This window comes from Narcine bancroftii, chromosome 3 (genome assembly GCF_036971445.1).
Source record: "Narcine bancroftii isolate sNarBan1 chromosome 3, sNarBan1.hap1, whole genome shotgun sequence".
In the NCBI taxonomy this organism is placed as follows: Eukaryota; Metazoa; Chordata; class Chondrichthyes; order Torpediniformes; family Narcinidae; genus Narcine; species Narcine bancroftii.
In genome coordinates, this window is record NC_091471.1 from 286,650,162 (window position 1) to 286,669,854 (window position 19,693).

General features: G+C 47.8%; 1 long non-coding RNA gene across 1 annotated transcript; it reads left to right on the forward strand.

The window, feature by feature from the left end:
• The first annotated feature begins 1,656 nt into the window (after positions 1-1,656).
• Positions 1,657-15,126, forward strand: LOC138756511 (uncharacterized). Its single transcript, XR_011353122.1, has 2 exons — positions 1,657-1,740; positions 14,048-15,126. It is a non-coding gene; the product is annotated as an uncharacterized lncRNA (long non-coding RNA).
• Positions 15,127-19,693: the final 4,567 nt, after the last annotated feature.

Sequence of the window (19,693 nt, forward strand, 5' to 3'; positions counted from 1 at the left end):
ATAACACAACCTTGCGCTTAATGTCAGCAAAACCAAGAAGATGATTGTGGACTTCAGGAGAAAACGACCCAGCCCTCATTGAGGGCTCAGTAGTAGCGAGGGTCAAAAACTTCAAATTCCTGGAAGTCAACATCTCTGAGGATCTGTCCTGGAGCCTCCACGTTGATGCAATGACAAAGGAGGCTCACGAGCAGCTACACTTGGTGAAGTGTCCGAGGAGATTCAGTATGTCACCGAAGGCTCTTATAAACATCTACAGGTGAACCGTGGAGAGCATTATAGCTGGTTGCATCACTGCCTGGCAAGGAGGCGCCAACTCTCAGGACAAGAATAAACTCCAGAGGGTTGTTAACTTGGCCTGTTACATCACAGGCACCAGACTTCACTCTATCGAGGACATCGACATGAGGCAGTCTTAAAAAAGCAGCCTCCATGACCCCCACCTCCACCCAGGCCATGCCCTCTTCACTCTGCCACCATTGGGGAAAAAGGTACAGGAACCTAAACAAAAGCACTCAATGGCACAAGGACAACTTCTTCCCTGCTGCCATCAGAGTCCTGAATAATCAATGAACCAAAGACATCGCCTTACTTTTCGTACACTATCATTTATATATAGTAATGTCACAAGATGGTTTCAATATGAATATTTACACTATGAATCTCCCATAAAACCCCAAATTTCATGACTTGTTCATGACAATAAATTCTGATTCTGAATATGTTCCATCAGGCAGGCCCAACTCCAGTTAAAGGAGAAAGGAAGTTCCTTCAATCCCAGCAAAGGGGATAGGGATCTCTTCCAATCTCAGTTAATGAATGTGGGAGCTCCTGCATGCTGTGTCGGCCTATTGACCTTTGCCATGTTTTTCAGATCAATAAACACTATGAAATCTAATTCAAATTTGAAATTCTAAAGTTCAGTATTTATCTCATGAACTTAAACAGAGTAAGGTTTTGATAAGTATATTGTTCTACTTCTAAGGAATGTTGTGTTCATAGTTCTCAGGTTGAGGTGTCACTAACCCCTTCACTGCTGGTTAAGAGATGGAGTTATTGGGGATACATTGGCTTATCAAACGTAAAGCTTTGTCCTGGCCGTTGTGCTCCTGACGTCTGCGAGGGGGTGGTGGGAGGGGTGCCCGAAGGAGGCTGGGTCTCTGTTGCTTCTGTATGTCATGAGAGATTAGATGTGTTTCCTGTGATGGGACGCCTCTCTACGTTCTTGATAACTCTTCAGATGCGCTGCGCTGTGTGGGAGCTCCACTTCCCCAGTGCCCAGCTGTTGTGTGCCCTTAGCCAGCGTAAAATTGTTAACACTAGGAGCGTGCTGATTCTATGGCCTTCTGACAGCTTCCATGAGTAGATCCTGAGAATTCAAGCTGTTGGTTCAATTATGGTCAACAGCAAGCGAGTACGCTGTCTGCATCAGAAGCTGAGGCACTGGGTTATTTTTGGCATTAACCGGGCTTCTTTATTCCGTACCTCCTTATGGGCTGCCAAGCTCGGATTCCCAGAAGTCAATTCAGGTAGAATTTCCTTCTCATCTTCCATTTCCTCACTGGAAACCTTTGGTGAGTTAAACAAAGAGTTAATACTTGGTGTAAACTGCTCATTGTAAATTCCTGGGTTGATGGTAGGTCTAGATAAGGATTGCTGACAATTACATTTTCAGAAAGTGCCTCTCATTGCAGCCAAGTTAATGAAATGGATATGCGTAATATGACTCAAGGACTCCAGGTAAGTGACTTGACAGTTCTGATAAACAGGTATCCAGGTCTGGGCACAGTTGCTATGTTGGGGCACAAAGTTCCATGAACAAACTTCTTTTACCCAAATGATTCACTGCCCTGCCCTCCCCCGTGTTTAGTCCAGTAACGAAAGACTGGAAATCAGGAATGGTGAGAAGGACGTCATGCCTGTGATAGCGCAGATGACTCAGATTCACCAGCCACCTGACAGCCAGCAACATCCCAGGAAATGTGGAGGCCGCAGAGAGCTCATTGATCACGGGGCATCAGAGAGAATGTGACCATGAGTTTCCTTCAGCCTATTCTCCCTCTACTCTCTGCACTTGACTAATCATTGATTGATGCTATCTTTTCTCCATTGAGGCCACTGCTGTCACCGATTTCCACAAACCCACCAAGTCAGGGGGGGGTGGGATCACTTTCCGGAGGCCAACTTGGTCATTAAGTATCACTCCGATGACTGACACTGAAGGTCGTGGGTTCCAATCTCACCCTCTCACCTCCGCAAATGGCAAAAGCAAAGGAGCTGGTCAGAGACCTCTGGAAGAGGGGTGGGGCTCTCTGCTCTATCTCCAACAATCGTGTGAAGCTGGCAGACGAGGTCAAATTGTTAAGTATCTCCAGCAACCTGTCCTGATCCAGCCACATCAGCGCAATGGCGAAGAGAACATGCCGAAGCCCCTACTTCCTCAGAAGCCAGAAGTTATTGTACCCACTTCTAGTTTCCTCTTGCTCCAGATTCAGACCAGGTCCTTCTCAAATTGTTCCACTCTCACCTGAATCCCATGCCCTCTTGTTTTAGAATCAACTATCCCGGGAAAAGGACTGTGAGCATTTACGTTATCCTTGCCCCTTGTGATCACATGCCTCATCTCTCATTCCCTGCTCATTTACTCTGAATGTGGTCCAGCAGTGGTGGCGTTGACAAACTACAGGCATCTAATATCCTTGCTTAACCTCAGGTTTGGACTCTTGATGCAAAGTGTTGCAAGTTGTCTATGTGCCACTTCTTTCAATGCAGAGTATCTTTCACTCACCAGCTGGGCATTAAGAGCATGATGTAATGGTAAGGCCAGGGTCTTTTGTATGGAACTTAATACACACACACACACACACACACACACACACACACACACACACACACACACACACACACACACACACACACACACACACACACACACACTTAGAGACACAAGCACACTTTCCCTCATCATTTCTCACCCTCTCTTCAGCCTTGCATTTTCTTGGCTACATCCTCTGGTCTCCAGCTCGCAATCCCAACCAGATCCCCATATGGCACCTGGCACCAACTTTGTACCTTCAACAGATCCCACTGTACGCCTCCTGCACTCTGGTTAATAGAAGACCTGAAGTAGAGCTGCAAAAAAAATAGAATGGAATTTGGTTACATGGAGTTGAAAGGTTAAATAGGAAGGTCAAAGTAGCTGGATAATAACAATTGTGGACTTGCTAATGTCACTCACATCCTAATTAGGAAATGTAATCCATACCTTCAGCGATCTAATAAAGTCTCGGCTAAGCTGGCAAACCCTTAAATTCTCTGTTAAAGTCTCCCTCATTCATCCACTGCCACTTCTCCCTCAGTCCACAGCACCTTGGTGCCCAATTGCTGCAACATTCTCCTGCTTGGTTTCTCTCCCTTGTCTGCTTGAATCCATCTTCTGTCCACATCTCACCTCACATTTTATCTTCCATCCCCAACTCACAGTAATTCCAGTTTATGCATTCCTTACCTCGAAAATTCTCATCCTCTTAGAATTCCATCGCTGGCTAACCGCTCCCCCCCCCCCCCCATTATCTCCAGAGGGTGGTTCCTCTGCCTCCCACCCCTTGTCTGATCCCTCTTCCATCCCAGCACCGGCAAAAGTGACTTCAACCTCTGGAATTATCTCTTGAAAATCCTCAGCTGCCTTCAGACCTCCTCAACTTCAGGGCAAGTGTTTGGTCACTCCTCATGGATTCAATGCCCATCTCACACACTTACCTGAGAAAACCAAACCACCTTACACCATGTCAGTGACAACCACTCTCCTTGATCTATCCCTCTCCATGTGGCCTGTGTGACTAACCCTGAACCACTCCTCTGTGGTACCAAATGTCAGACATGTTTCTGCGTGATTTTGAAGGCGAATTCTGACCAAAGTAACTCAGCGCTGTTTAGCATGGAAAGGCCATTCCGAGGTCAAGACAGGGCCGTCTACTTTTGGGACAATAAATAGTGTGAGAACATTCATTCTTAACCATTGGATTGTTCAAAGGATTAATTTACTGGTCATATGCACACAAGGGCCGAAGGATGCTGGAGGGAAATTCCAGAAACATCAAATACTTACACATATTGCGTGCAGTATTGGTCACCCAGCTCTTGGAAGGATATAATAACGTGGGGAAAGGTACTGAAGAAGTTTGCAAAGTTGTTGCCAGGATTAGGGAAGTTGCATGAGAGAGAGAATGGAAAATCTAGACCTGTTTTGGTAGAGCATTAAAGGTTAAGAGGGGATCTTAGTGAGTTCTATAAAATCCTGAGGGGCATAAAGAAGGTGAATAGTGACAGTGTGTTTCCCAGAGTAGGGGAAATCTAAGGCAAGGGGGCATAACTATAAGGTGAGGGAGGTGAGCTTTAGAAGGGAAATGGGGGGACAATTCTTCTTTCCAAGGATGGTGAACACATGGAACAAGCCACCCGACAGAGTGGAGGAGGCAGGTACGTTAGCTTCCTTTAAAAGACTCTTGGATAACTCTATTGGTGGGAAGGGTTTGGAGGAGTCTGGTCCTAATGTGCATGTGGGACTGAGGCTGAAGGGTATGTTGTTCAGCACAGACAAGCTGGGCCTGCTTCCATGCTGTTGGACTCTGTGACACAAACAAAAACATGTAGGTTCACAAAATCACATATGGGAAGATTCGGATTCATAGAAACATCCACTAATTCCTGCCAAAACATCACAGCAAGGTGCAGGCATGTGACCACTCTGCTATTGGGAGGGGTGGGGGGGGTTGACATCATTGGGGTAGTAGGCTGAGGATTTTGCCCAGCGATGGCATCAAGTCTGGAGGTGGATGCTGGAGCATCTGCCCGTTGTCAGCCATCTCCTGAGAACTGGCTGGTGCACAAGCTCAGAACATCGATGCCACCCCCCCCCCCCCCATGGTTGCCTTTGAGACCCCAAGGGTCAAAGAATATTGCCCTTCAAAGGTTTCAATAGAAAATTGTGTTTGTGAAGATCCACAAGGAGAATGGCCTCTGCTGGGTGTGTGAGTTCACTGGGCCACAGTGTGGCCAACCATCACCAGGTGATGAGGGGAGATGCTAGGGTAGAAGTTCTCCTCAAGTCACCCTCTGGGATCAGCAGAATCAGTGGGCTTCTGATGGCCAATTGGTCACCCAGGCCCATTTCTGAAAGAGGCTGTTTATCTGGATGCCAGCCATTGGTCAACCTAAACAATGCTCGTTTCGCTCGACGTGGGCACTGCCTGACCTGCTGTGATTTTCCAACAATCTCTCTTGTAATGCAGCACTGCATTTGTCTGCTTGGAAATGAAGTCCATTGAGAGAGAGAGAGAGAGAGAGAGAGAGAGAGAGAGAGAGAGAGATTTGACAGACACTGGCAATAGGTCCCTGACCGGCCTAGTGCTATTTTCACATGGAAGCTGAAGACAAATTTCAGTGACAGTTGGCTGGGTGTTCCACCTAGTATTCCTCATTGTGGGCCACGTAGGAGGACTAGTCCCCAAGTCAAGTCACCTTTACTTATTGTTCATACCATGCTCGCACACTAAAAACAAGATAGTGTTTCTCCAGGACCATGGAGCATATATCAGTTAGAATTAAACATATTGAAATATTAAAATATTGAGATGTTTACATATGTTCTGGGAATTCAGGAGCCTGATGGCTTGGGGGAAAAAACTGTTACTCAATCTGGACATAAGGGCCCCGAGTGCTGCAGTACTTCCTACCAGATGGCAGAAGGGAGAACAGTTTACATCAGGGGTGTGTGGATCCCTTCACAACGTTTATTGCCTTTTGCCTGCATCGAGTGTTCTAAATGTCCTTCACGGTAGGAAGAGAGCCCCCATTGATCTTTTCCACCGACTTCACTATCCTCTGCAGGGTCTTGCGGTCCAAGGAGGTACAGCTTCCAAACCAGGTGGTGATGTAGTTGCACATGTTGCTCTTGATACATCCCCAGTAGAATGTAGTGAGGATGGAGGGCAGGAGGTGAACTTTCCTCAGCCTTTGCAGGAAGTAGAGGGGCTGTTGGGCTTTCTTGTCTATGGAGCTGGTGCTAAGGGACCAGGTGAGATTCTCTGCCAAGTGCACTCCAAGGAACTTAATACTCTTGACGACCTCAACGGTGGAGCTGTCTATGGTCAGAGGAGTGTGGACCCCCAGGCCCTCCTGAAGGCGACAACCATCTCTTTGGTATTTTTAATGTTCACATAGAGGTTGTTGGCTCTGCACCAGTCCGTTAGTGACTGCACTTCACCTCTGTACGCTGACTCGTCGTTCTTACTGCTCAGGCCCACCACAGTCGTGTCGTCAGCAAACTTGATGATGTGGTTCAAGCTGTGTTTAGCTGCACAGTCGTGGTCAGCAGAGTGAACAGCAGTGGACTAAGCACACACCCCTGGGGTGCCCCCTTGCTCAGTGTGATGGTCTTGGAGGTGTAGTTATCGATCCGGACTGTCTGAGGTCTCCCGACAGGAAGTCGAGAATCCAATTACAGAGGGAGGTGTTTAGACCCAGCAAGTTCAACTTCCCCATCAAATACTGAGGTCTGATTGTGTTGAAAGCCAAGCTGAAGTCAATAAACAGCATTCGAACATACGAGTCCTTGTTTTCCAGGTGGGTGAGGGCTAGATGGAGGGCGGTGGCGATGGCATTGTTTGTGGAGCAGTTGGGTCTGTATCTGAACTGCAGTGGGTTCAGTGGCAGGGGCAGCAGGAGCTTGGTGTGCCACATGGAGCCTCTCGAAGCACTTCATGACAATGGCCGTGAGTGTGACAGGGCGGTAGTCATTGAGGCAGGATACAGATGACTTATTTGGCACGGAGACAATGGTGGCAGCTTTGAGGCACATTGGGACTATGGTGCTGCTCAGAGAGATGTTAAAGAAGTTGATGAGAGCATCTGCTAGCTGAGCTGCACATCCCCTGAGCCCTCTGCCAGGAATGTTATCCGGTGCAGCAGCTTTTTGCAGGTAGACCTTGCCTAGGTCTTGCTTCACATTGGCCACTGCAAGACACAGCACCTGATCATTTGGAGGAGAGGTGGTCTTCTTCACTGCAACATCATTTTTTGCCTAAAAACAGTGCATCTGGGAGAGAGGCATCACCAGCACAGGCAGAAGGTGTGATCTTGTGGTTGGTGAGATCGATGGATTCAGTCTTCCGCCCCCAATTATCCACACTGGGTTTGTTGTAGTACAGTTAGTTTGGTCATAGAGTTACAATAGAGGCCCTTCAGGCTATTGAGCTTTTGCTGACCGTCAACAAATCCCACATTTAATCCAGATCCAAAATATCCAGATGTGTTCCTCCAGCAGCTCAGGTACCAGAACCTGCCCTCTCTCCTGTCTCCAAGCCTACGTTAACCCCCTGGTAGTGATCGTGGATACAGGTACCCCCCCCCCTCCATGGTAGAAAATAACTCCATCGGCCAAAAGTTCAAACGCTGCTGATAGAGGACTATGCACTCGAGGAAGAGCTGCGAGAATGATGTCCCCCTATCTCTCCACCAAAAGGCTGATTGATCACTGAAGAATGTGATGTTGCAATTTGTGAAGTCTGGCATGAGTAAGACCTACCGTTAATGGTAAGGATCTGGGGATTATCTCACTGCCTTTTGGCAGAGATGATCTTACCACCTTCAGAAGGAAACCATTCAGACGAACTCCCCTCTTGGACCCATTGGCACGTCTTCACGTGTGAACATAAATCCCAAAAATAAACATGTTGCTAATGAGCTGTTCCAGGAAGAGCAAAGTCCCTGCTTCAGAATGACTTCTGTGATTAGCACTGACCCTGCAGCACAAACCAAACCAGTTTCCTGAGACATTGTTCAACCAACGACATTGAATTTTGGAAGTGGAATACAATGTAATGCCTTTACTGTACTGCACAGATGGAGCCTAGGTGGGAAGAGCATCCCAGCACATGGTTAGGCCAGGATCAGAGTCGACAGATGGTCACATGGAGGGGAAATGGTAAAGTAATGGTCACAGGGCACACAGGACAGAGTCATCATCTCCATCGACACCGGTCAACGTGGAGCAAGAATGGGATACCCACGCCATGCACCAGAACCTTTGACAATGGTGAGATTGGGCAGAAACGAAGGGTCTGAGGAGAGGATGGAGTTTTTTGGAATCACACCAACCTTTTCTCACTGCTACATTGGGGCAAGAAGACCTCTTGTCCTTCTGGTTCAAGACCAGTTTCTTTCTGATGGTGAAATATGAAAGCCTGCAGATGCTGTGATTGTCATAAAAACACAAGATTGCTGGAGGAACTCAGCAGGTCTCAAAGCATCCATAGGAGATAAAGATATAGAACCAATATTTCGGGCCTGAGCCCTTCAAGGTATGAGCAAAAAGCAGACAGGTGTCTTTTTCCAACGGCTATCAGGCTCTTGAACCTCCCCTTATTACACTAATCAGGGACTGCTCTGTCACCACAAAAGGACTGTCTGCAATGTGGCTGTCAAGTTTTTTCTAGCATTAGGATAACTGTAAATATTTATTATCTCTGTTTTACAAAGTACATGATCAGCTGCAGTAAGTAAGAATTTTGGTGCATCTGAACATTGTGCAATGTAAATGCCAATAAACTTGTTATTATTTATCGCAGAGTGAGAGGCCTTTCGGCTCTGGCCATGCTGACCATTAAGCTCACATCCATCTCTATCCCATTTACCAACCCTTGATTCACAATCACCCCCACCAGATGTTGTGAGAGCCTCTCCCTCCACCACCCTCCTCAGCAGGGTGGGACAGGCTCCAGCAACTCTCTGATGAAGAAATCATTCCTCACTTCTCCTCTAACTTTCTCAATTCCTCACTCTTCTGCTTCTGGGCATCAGTGTTTTGGGGAATTGTTCTCACCATCCAAATGATCTGTGGCCCCCATAACTCTGTTCATGCCTAGCAAGTTTCCACTTTGGTCCCCTCCACTCCAAGAGAGAAAAACCCAAACTACTCCCTCCCCTCACACCCATCGGTGTGATCTACTGGGATCGCTGTCTGAAGAGGGCGCCGAAAATCATTGAGGACCACTTTCACCCTGCACGCAGCATTGTTCAGCTGCTCCCGCCGGGGAAGGGATACAGGAGGATCAGAGCCAGCACCACCAGGCTGAGGAACAGCTTCTTCAGTGAGAATTGTGAACAACCAAAGGAACTGCTCACACTGATCATCCGAGACTCTCATATTTAGCTGAAATACAGCGTCCATAGGAGATAAAGATATAGAACCAATATTTCTGGCCTGAGCCCTTCAAGGTATGAGCAAAAAGCAGACAGGTGTCTCTTTCCAACAGCTATCAGGCTCTTAAACCTCCCCTTGTTACACTAATCAGGGACTGCTCTTTCACCACAAAAGGACTGTCTGCAATGTGGCCATTCATATGTATTGCTTTTCTGTATTTGTGTTATGTCTGGTTATGTGTCTGCATGTTTTTGCACCGAGGACCGGAGAACGCTATTTCGTCGGGTTGTATTTATACAATCAGATAACAATAAACTTGATTTGACAATCCATAAATGAGATGGTCCATCTCAGCAGAAGGCTCTAACCAGGGGTTTGTTAACTGAGACGAAAGGTTTTATCTCCACCGAGTTCAGACTGCACAGTATACATTGCTGGGTACACCACCAGGCCGAGATCAGCATGGAGCACATTGCTGGTTAACCACCAGGCCGAGATCAGTACGGAACACATTGCTGGGTAACCACCAGGCCAAGATCAGCATGGAGCATATTGCTGGGTAACCACCAGGCCGAGATCAGCACGGAGCACATTGCTGGGTACACCACCAGGCCGAGATCAGCACAGAGCACATTGCTGGGTTCACCACCAGGCCGAGATCTGCACGGAGCAGTACCATTGCTGGGTACACCACCAGGCCAAGATCAGCACGGAGCACATTGCTGGGTACACCTCCAGGCTGAGATCTGCACGGAGCACATTGCTGGGTATACCACCAGGCCGAGATCTGCATGGAGCACATTGTTGGGTACTGTGGTGACTCTGTGAATTGAGAGAGAAGGGGGTGGAGAGCTGAAGGAAAGATGACAAAGGGAAAGAGAATGGGAATGGAGGGCAGGCTTGCAGAAATTGGAGAAGTGAATTCATGGCAACCGGTTGGAGAGTGCCCAGATGGAATATTAAGTATTGCTCTCCAATTTACAGGTGACCTTCTTTCCTCCATTCACAGAGCTATCCCTCCTCCCCTGCTTGTGGCTGTGATGTCCCTCCCTTATCCTCCTGCCTCTGGGACTGTGCTCCTCCCCCTGCTCTAGGGGTGCAGTGCTAATGTTTTAGGTGCAGGAGCTGACAAAATACCTGCCATTTCCTTCATCCTCTCTCTGTATATGTCACACCCAATTTGTGTACCTGCTCAGTGCATGAGCACATGAAATAAGGAGGTACATAAATTGGGTGTAAATATATATATATATATATATATATATATATGAATAGGGCTTCTTATAACATCAAACCCTAAACCAAGATGAAAGAAATATATGAATTCCTGAGCTCCCACCTCCACAGAAATATAGTGATAGTTTCACTAATGTTATTAGTGGCATTTCCCCCACCCCCCTGCCAGTCACCATCCTCTCTCCCCATCCTGCTTCTGTATAATCCCCTGTATTACATCTGCACTTGAGTCACAATCAATTTCTCAGGCATGGACTTCAGGAGTCCCTCATCTGTGGTGCATGAGGTGGGCCATTCGCATCAACTCCTGTGCCAACGTGTCAATCTATGCAATGACTCAGCGTAGATGCAGGCAGGAGGCAGCGATCAGGATGAAATGTCTAACTCAAATTATTGAAGCCACCATACCTACACTGCAATGAAGATAGAACTTTGTTCCGAAACTAACTTCACCTTTCCCTTTGATCCCTCAACAAACTCATTCAATCCATCCATGTCCTCCATTCAGATCAGGTCATTGAACAGGCAACGACATGTATTTTAGCCCAGAAAAACAGTCGTCTCCTTTCCTTCGTTTACCACCTTATCTCCTCACGAATTTCCTGCTTTGGTTTTCCTTTCCGACGCACTTAACCATCCCCTTCGGCATGTCCCACTGGAACACAAGTTGTGCAATACTTCTCTCTGCGTAGACCCTCAGGAGACATTTCGTGTGATGCAAAGAAGTACTGGCCCCTCGTCTGATCTAATCTGCTGTATTCGGTGCACGCGATCAGACATGCTCCATATCAGAAATACAAAAGACAGATTGAGTGACCGCCTTACCAATCGCCCATGCTCTGTGCACAGGAACGGGTGCAAACTCTTGGTGCAAGCCATTTCAATTTCTTCAATTGTCCCCAAAGCAATTTTTATCATTAATGTCAAAATAGAACTGTGCAGTTGAAACCCACTGCCGCCGATCCTATTCCAAGCTTATTTTAGAAATGTCAGTTGTCTGCTGGTGAAGAGCACAGCATGTGGGAGAGGGAAGAGGTCCATCAGCCACTCAAGCATGCTGTGGCACTCAGTATGATCATAGATGACCAATAGTCAATTCAACTCCTCTTAGAGTGTTCCTCCCAGTCCTCACTCCCCTGGTATTTCAAACAGTGTACCTAGCTCCACCTGAAATACATGTGATTATTGAGTCACTCACCCCCTCTCCATTTTGAAATGCACTGTCTGCGAAAACCTTCAGGCTTCAGTGGTTCCAACACCAGAATCTCGAACCCACATTGCACCTGGGGAGTATGATTGGGCTCAACCCCAAAACGTTTGCTATGTATCACTATATTTGCTCTATAAAGGACACTGTTTGACCTGCTGAGTTTCTCCAGCATCGTGTTTTTACTTCGACTACGGTATCTGCAGATTTTTGAGCTTTACTTTAGGAGAGAGACCACCCCATTGCCACACAAGTGGGCCTGTCCATGGTTAAGTTACGGTTATTTAATTTTAATTTTGAGGTAATGCAAAATGTCACGAGCCTGTGCCACCCAATGCTAAGAGCAAATGCAGCTCTGTGGTGAATTCTCCTGAAGCATGAACTGCTGGCCAAAGGTAGGCTGAGAAAAGCAAGTATCAGTCACTGACTGCCAAGAGAAATCTAATCAGGTGTCTGTAAAAATAAACGAGCTGGATATGGAACCTCTGGTTACGTTTTCTCAGCCCCTTTACAAACTGTATTCATAAAGCCACAATAGCTGCTTATGGATTTCCGTGTGTCTATTTGATCCTGAAACCAGATACGGTTTGTAGATTATATACAACAAAGCTGCCATTCTGAGCTGTGAGATTTGAATTTGCAACACACAGTGGGGAAGGTTTTGATCACCTGTGTAAATTCTCCAGACAACCTCTCGCCGTGAACCTCGCCAGCTATCGCGAACGAAGTCACAATGGTGACAGCTCTCTGCAACCGCTTCTCACGCTGATAGTTGTCTCCCAGAGGGACCCGATCCTCCTGTGGTGTCACAAAGCTCATTGGTGTCCACGTCAACATTGCTCGCGCCTCACCTTCGCAACCCCGCTAGTTCCCTTGGCTGTCACTCCCATTCTGTGTGCGAGTGACGCATCTTGGCCTCAGTGCTGGGGAAGCCACAGCTCCATGCTCAGGACACGCCGGGCCTCCATTCCCCAGATACCCACTCCATCCCTCACTTTCCAGTGATCTGTGGCTGCATCAGGTTGGTGTTGCAATTCAAGCTTCAAGGTTCCTTTTATTGTCACATAATACATTGAAAATGTATACACTATATACTTCCACTTCTGTCTGCCGTAAGGCAAACAAAGGGTGGCCATCAACAACAATAAGAGAAGGAGAAGCAGAAGAGAGTCCCTTCAGAGACATTGAGCATCTGTGGATTTGCCTCCAGTGCTCCTGCAGCCCAAAACCACTGAAACGATCAGGAAGCCTTCAGTACTTGAGGCCTTTGGGGAGCCCTTCTTGTCCTGCTTCCAATACCTGGTTCCTACAAGCCATTCACCACCAGCCCGCAGCCTGTGTGGGTCCTTCAGCAGCTGAGCTCCTTGCTTGTCCGCTGCCACGGTCACCATCCTGCACTGTTTTCTCCTCTGCTTCTCCTTCACAGGAGATGTTTTCCCTATTTCTGTGTCCTGCGTCAATCCAATACTTTCCTAGAGTCTGCAACCCCTTGTAGTCCATGGTCCAACATAGACGCAGCCATCTTGGGCACAGACCCCAAGGTTGTAGAATGTTAAAAAAAACACCAACAATTACTTTAATAGGGTGTTTAAAGCCTGTATGGAGCCGTCAGGATTGGGACCCAGCAGAGTAGTGCCGTGTCTCCAATCGCCGCTCTCCTGGATCTTCCACTGCCCATTGTTCCCCCCCCCACCTCTCTCCCCCTCTCCCCTGTCCACCTCTCCACCAGTCCACCTCTCCCCTTGTCAACTTTCCCCTCTCCATCTCTCTCCTACCCTCCCCTCCCCTTCCCCTGTCTCTCCTCCTCCCACCTCACATTGCCCCCCTCTTCTCACCTCAACCCCTGCCCTCCTCCCCGACCACATCTCCACCTTCCCACATCTCCCCATCCCCACCTCTTCCTCCCCCCTGCCCACTCTCCCCTCCATCAGCCTCTCTCCATGACTCTGCCGATTCAGGATGCCTGCATTCTCTCTGTCCCTGGGGCTGATCGCTCAGCTGCCCAAGATCGGCTCCTGAATCTGGCCCACTTTTCTCCCTCAGGGCAGATTGGTGGGTTAATTGGTCATGGCAAATTGTCCCAGTGTGTAGGTGGGTGTCAAAACTGGTGTGGGGGATGGGGTGATGGGAATGTGGGGAGAACAGGGTGAACGCTGAGTTAGGGGTCAATGGGTGGCTAATATCTAACATGTCTACACTGTTCACTTCTGAGAACCTGCACCAGGTGGGATCTGTTGGCATTGAACGTTAGCTTCACCAGGATGTAACTAGGTCTTTATCACAACACAAGAACTAGCTAGTGGAGCAAGATGATATTAATCCGTGCAACACACAAAATGTAACGGGAACTCAATGGGTCAATCAACAACCACAGAAATCAATCATTAATATTTCTGTTTCAGGTTGAACTTCTGATGAAGGATTTGGAAAAGTGATGCATTAAACCAGCCCCTCTCCCCACGGATGTTGCCTGACCTGCTGAGTGTTTCCACTGGTTTCTGTGTTTAGTCCCTTTTTCCACTATCAGTGTACTGTGGCTGCGGTGTTTGTCACCTATAGGATGAGCCCCAACTGCTGCCGTGGCAACAAGTCAACAGTTCCACCCACAGCGGTGACCGCTACCCACCTCCAAGGCCAGCACAGTGGTCATGTGTGGACACCGCCACTTCCTGAGTCTTCTTGAAGCCGCCCGCCAGACTGAGGTGGTAACAATGGTTCCTGCTTCGTCACAACTCTGCAACCGCTTGCCCTCCAAAGCTTCAAAGTTCAAAGTTTCCTTTTATTGTGAGGTAAAAATACATTAAAAATATAATATACTTTGTTCACATAAGGCAGAGAGATGCCATGAACATTGCCCAGCACCTTACAATAGGAGAAAGAGAGTCCCTTAAGAGTCACTGAGTGTCCGTAGATTTGACTCCAGCGCTCCGTCAGCCTCTGCAGCCGCACGTCCCACATCACTTTCTTGGGGGGAGAGGGTTGTGAGGCAGTAAATGCTGATTTTAGCAATGCCAATGCAGAAGCCCCTGTACAAACTGCCCAGAGGTTCTTCTCCCTTCTTTTCTGGCTCTATCCCAGCCTTTTCCTATGGCTACCTGATGCAATTCCCCTGCCTCATCCGGAGTAACTCCAGTCAGTTTGGAAATGCAGCTGGCGGATATGCCTGGTGCTGAAAGCAATTGGGGGCAGCAAATGTTTCATGGAACCCACCAAAGGCCACACGCTCTCTTCGTCCTTGGCCGTTACAAAGATCTAAGCGGCAAATCAGATCAACTGAGGGGTGGCTTGCGTGTTTGGACTCCAACTTTCAAACTGGCAGATATCGACAATTAAGCAGGGAACATGTTACTTCCCTGTATCTGCGAGTGCGTTCAGTGTATATTGTGATTATGTTGCCATAGGCCAGTGCAATTCCTGCTTCTGCCACTACACAAGAACATTAAATGTACAACAAATAAGAAATAAAAATTAAATTACCACATGCAAATTATCTCTAAATGGATAGATACATTTCATAGTTGCAGTTAGAGTAAAACAAGTGAATAGAGCAGGCAGATCTTTGGCCCTGGAGAGGCGCTCTGTTTAAGGTAGCACAGGAAGGTTCGAGAGCCTGATTGTGGCTTGAAAAAGGCTGTTCTCGAACTTAGAGCTGCTCATCTTCAGGCATCTGTACTTTCTGCCCAAAGTGAGAAGAGGTTGTGAGCAGGGTGATTGGGGTCCTTCATGATATTGGCTGCCTTCATCAGGCTGTGACTCACATGATCCTGTGGACAGTATTCACACAGTGTGAATACTTCTCAAGCAATTACCTTTCAGTCCACACAACAATTCGAGCTGCAATATCTAACCAGTTGGTGTGCTACCTCTCTGGATGTCCTCTGTGTCTCAATGTTTTCTAAGGTACGACAGATCAGTGAAGCATGGCAAGTTCCGGGCATGTTTCACTGTTCTTTCTTGCTCAGGTGGAGTGTGGTTTAGGTTTGGAGCAGCAGCATTGATCTCACTGGACTTAAACATCCATTTGAGTTTCACCACTTTCTCCCTGACTGGAGAAATCAGGAGACAATAGACAGTTGGAGTCGGTCAATTGGCCCGTTAAGCCAGCACCGTGGCTGATCATTCACTATCAGTACCCATTCCCAGCCTTATCCCCATAACTCTTAACTCCTCTGCCCACAAGAGCCTTATCTAACTCCCTTTTGAACATATCCAGTGAATCTGGCCCTACCATCCTCTGCGGCAAAGCACTCCACAGATCCACACTTCTTTGGGTAAAAATAAATTTTCCTCATCTCTGTCCTAAAGGGCCTTCCCTGTATTCCCTGACCTCTCTCCCAACATTGGGAACATATAATCCAATTTCACCCTGTCTAGCCTCTTGATAATCTTATAGACCTCAATCATGTCTCCCCTCATCCATCTAAACTCCATCGCATATAAGCCCAGTCTTTCTAACCTTTCAGCATATATTAATCCTGCCATCCCGGGAACTAACCTTGTAAATCTGCGCTGCACTCCCTCTATAGTGAGTATGTCCTTCCTCAAATTTGGGGACCAGACCTGGACGCAATATTCCAGGTGAAGTCTCACAAGGGCCCTGTACAACTGCAGGAGGGCATATCTGCTCCTATATTCCAATCCCCTCTTTATGACAGCCAACATGCCATTTGTCTTCTTCACATATTCCATGTGAATAAAGCGGAAAACCATTCTGCATAGCGCCTCCAGTTCCTGACGACAGACAGGAGCCAAGAGGTTGGAGAAGAGGGCGGCATCGCAATATCCCAAACTAATGCCACGTGTCAGCGGAAAAGAAAGCTTAAACTGGTGGAGGCCTCGACTGAAGCAGGAGGCACAGTGACAAGCCCTCTCTCACCACATGGTGAATGAGACACATTGGCCTAGCAACATACCTCTGCAGCTTTTATAGCACCCCACCCGTAGTCATCGTGCAGAAGACCAGGCACTGTGGCTCATGGCAACTGCCAAATAGCAATCCCTAATCCACAAATCGCAAGAGTGTGAGGGAAATGCTGTAGGTCTCGCAACATGTGTGGAAAGGAAAAGGCAGTCGATGTTTCGGGCCCAAGCCCTCTGCCAGGAAATGAGGCAGACACCTGGACAAGGTGGTGGCAGGGAGGGGGCAGATGGGGAAAATGGATGGAATGCAGGTGATAGGTGGATACGGGTGGGAGCATGGAGAAAGGAGCTGAGAGGTGGTGGGGGGGAGGAGAGCAGAAGGCTTAGAAAAATGCTCTCTGATGGGAGGAAGGAAGAGAAGGGGGTGGGGAGCTGGGGGAAGATGTGGGTGCTTGTTGCTTTCCATGGAAGGGGGTGGGGAGCTGGGGGAAGATGTAGGTGCCTGTTGTTTTCCATGGAATGGGGTGGGGAGCTGGGGGAAGATGTGGGTGCCTGTTGCTTTCCATGGACGCTGTTGAGTTCCTCCTCTATTGTACTAGTCCTGCAGCATCCTCAGACTTCTTGCTTGTCAGCACCAAATCCATTTTTCGTGGCATCCCCTTCAACCTGCACCCATCCTTCTTCCCTTCTGCTCTCAACCAGCTGCACACTTGAGGTAATGTACAGCATCTAATTAACTGGAGCACCTGGAGAACGTGCAGACTCCACATGGACAGCATGTGAATCAAACTCACACTTAATGCAGCAAATAGAGTTTTCCCTATGATGTTTCAACAAGCTCTGTTACAAATGGCAGCACTCGTTGTCAAAACAGCTCCCTTGCACAATACTGACTACTTCAGGATCAGTGGGAGTTCAGGTACAATTTCCTCCGTGACTTCCAGACCTCAGGAAGTAACCTCCCGGCGTCACACCGCCACTGTCAGTGATTGGGAGTGCGGTCTAGGAACAAGTCCGTGTTCTAGTGAAGGAAGTGGCAGAGTCCTCACAGGGGCAGATGAACCCGTTCCAGTTCGAAAGAATATAGGTCCGGGAGGGAGCTTCCTTGTGTGGGAGGAGGTTGTCAGAGAGGATTCTGCTTGGGCAAGAGTGGTCTTTGTAAACATCCGCACATTGGGAGACTGTTTTGTTGAGAAAGTGTCAAGTTCGGTGGGTTCAGTGAGAGAGAGAGAGAGACGAGTCTGGACACAAGGAGAGCATGCAAAAAGATTGTAACAGGAACAGTATGCAATTATTAATTCACACAGGCAATGCAAATATTCGCACACTAGAAGCAGGGGTTATACACACCCTCTGGATCCCTGGATAAGAGGAGATGGATCTGGTACCACTGTACCTCCAGGGGTATACGCCAGCTCTCGGACCCTTGATCAGCTGAGAGCAGTGACTCCAGTATTGATCTACACCAATTTAAGCTATAGCAATACTACGGCTCAGCTTTGTGCAGTGCGCACCTGACCCGTGATCCTTCCAAGCCACATCCGCAGCAGCTTGGCCTGGAGCAATGTCCGGGGCTATCACCACAAAACAGAGAGAGTGAATGTCCTCTGTGCTAGTGTTAAATAAAGGGCTCTACTCAATAAGGATGCAAGGTGATTTGAACCAGCCAATGGCAAGGTGTGCACTGACCCCAATCTTAACTGACTCTCCACATGCAAACTATAACTTTGCATACAACTTTGTAATTTTGAGTGGATCAGAAAGTACACCACGTACTGAAAGGAGATGTGACTTCTGAATGAGTTTCAGGTGGTGAGGCCATGTGACCAATAAGGAGGGAGGCCACACCTCCTCCACACACAATAGAGCCCTCTACTGCAATGTTGCAATCGTCCTGCACTGCAGTGCTCCAATGCTTCTATTCCAATGTTTTTGCTCTGTAAAGCTCCACTGTCCCTGTGCAGCAATGCTCCAATGCCCTTCTCTACTACAATGCCCCTTGCAGTTACCTAACTCCCCTTCAGGTATGAGTGATGAAGTGACCAATTTAAGGGTCAATGGGTTGTCTTCTGCAACACAGCCTTGAGCAGCAAAGTGCCCCAGACAACACCTCTCAGCAGGGTTTCGGAAGCCAGGTGTCTGAGAGCAGGATTCGGCCCTGACCTTGACTTGTGAGGGCAATACAGCGAGGTTAGTTGCTATCAAAAACTTGTCTTGCAAAATTGGTCGCACTCTCAGTAACTTTAATAGTGTTTCCCAAACTTCTTTAACCGAAACCATGGATTCTTTGTCTCTTGGGGCACTGCAAGCACCAGCATTTACTGATGAAGGGCTTCGGCCTAAAGCATTGCCTCTATCGCCTTCCAAGGATGCCACCTAACCCGCTGAGTTCCTCCAGCATTGTGTCCGCTACTCCAGTTTTCCAGCATCTTGTTTACTGGTCTTCCACATTTGCCTTTGGTGGTGGTGAACTTTGAGGGGATGGAAGTCCCACAGGCCTGGCAAGTCAAGATGTTGACCTGAGACGATCAGGAAGGAAAGTCTTGCACTTACCTGCCATTTTCTGGGAATGCCCCAGAGTTCTGTAGAGGCCATAACGTTCCATAGTTGTACTGTGGGAAAGCCAAGAGCCAGCTCTAACAGGCACAACCTGGTAACGAGGAGATGATCTCACTCTGGTGAGTTCATTGAGGGATATGCAAGGCTCACCAACATCACAGGATCCTTTATCCAGAGACATCCAGGTGATGGCACCTCTGTTCAATGCCTTCCCTGGCGTGACGTTAGGGCATCAGGTTACTAACTTAAGGGGAAGGACACTTAGCAAAGGCGATTAGTTGATCTGAAGCCCAGAACTGAAGAATGAGTCTGGATAAACAACCAAAATCATTAACTAGGATAAGGATGACTTTCCTGAACACCAGTCACAATTTTATTTGGAAAAAAAAACCATTAAAGCTCCAATTACAAATTTATCTGGGATGAGAGCAGGAACTTTATACCACTCAGTGTGAGATATCTGTCGCCACTAAATTTCCCCTCTCCTTTCATGAGGAGGGATGTGTACTGAAAACCAAACATTAGCAATTGCAACAAGACACAGTCATTATAAGCTTGGATAATACAAACGCTGTGTTTGTCAGCACAGAGGGAGACAGCCAAGTCTCCATTTATAGCATTCTTATGTC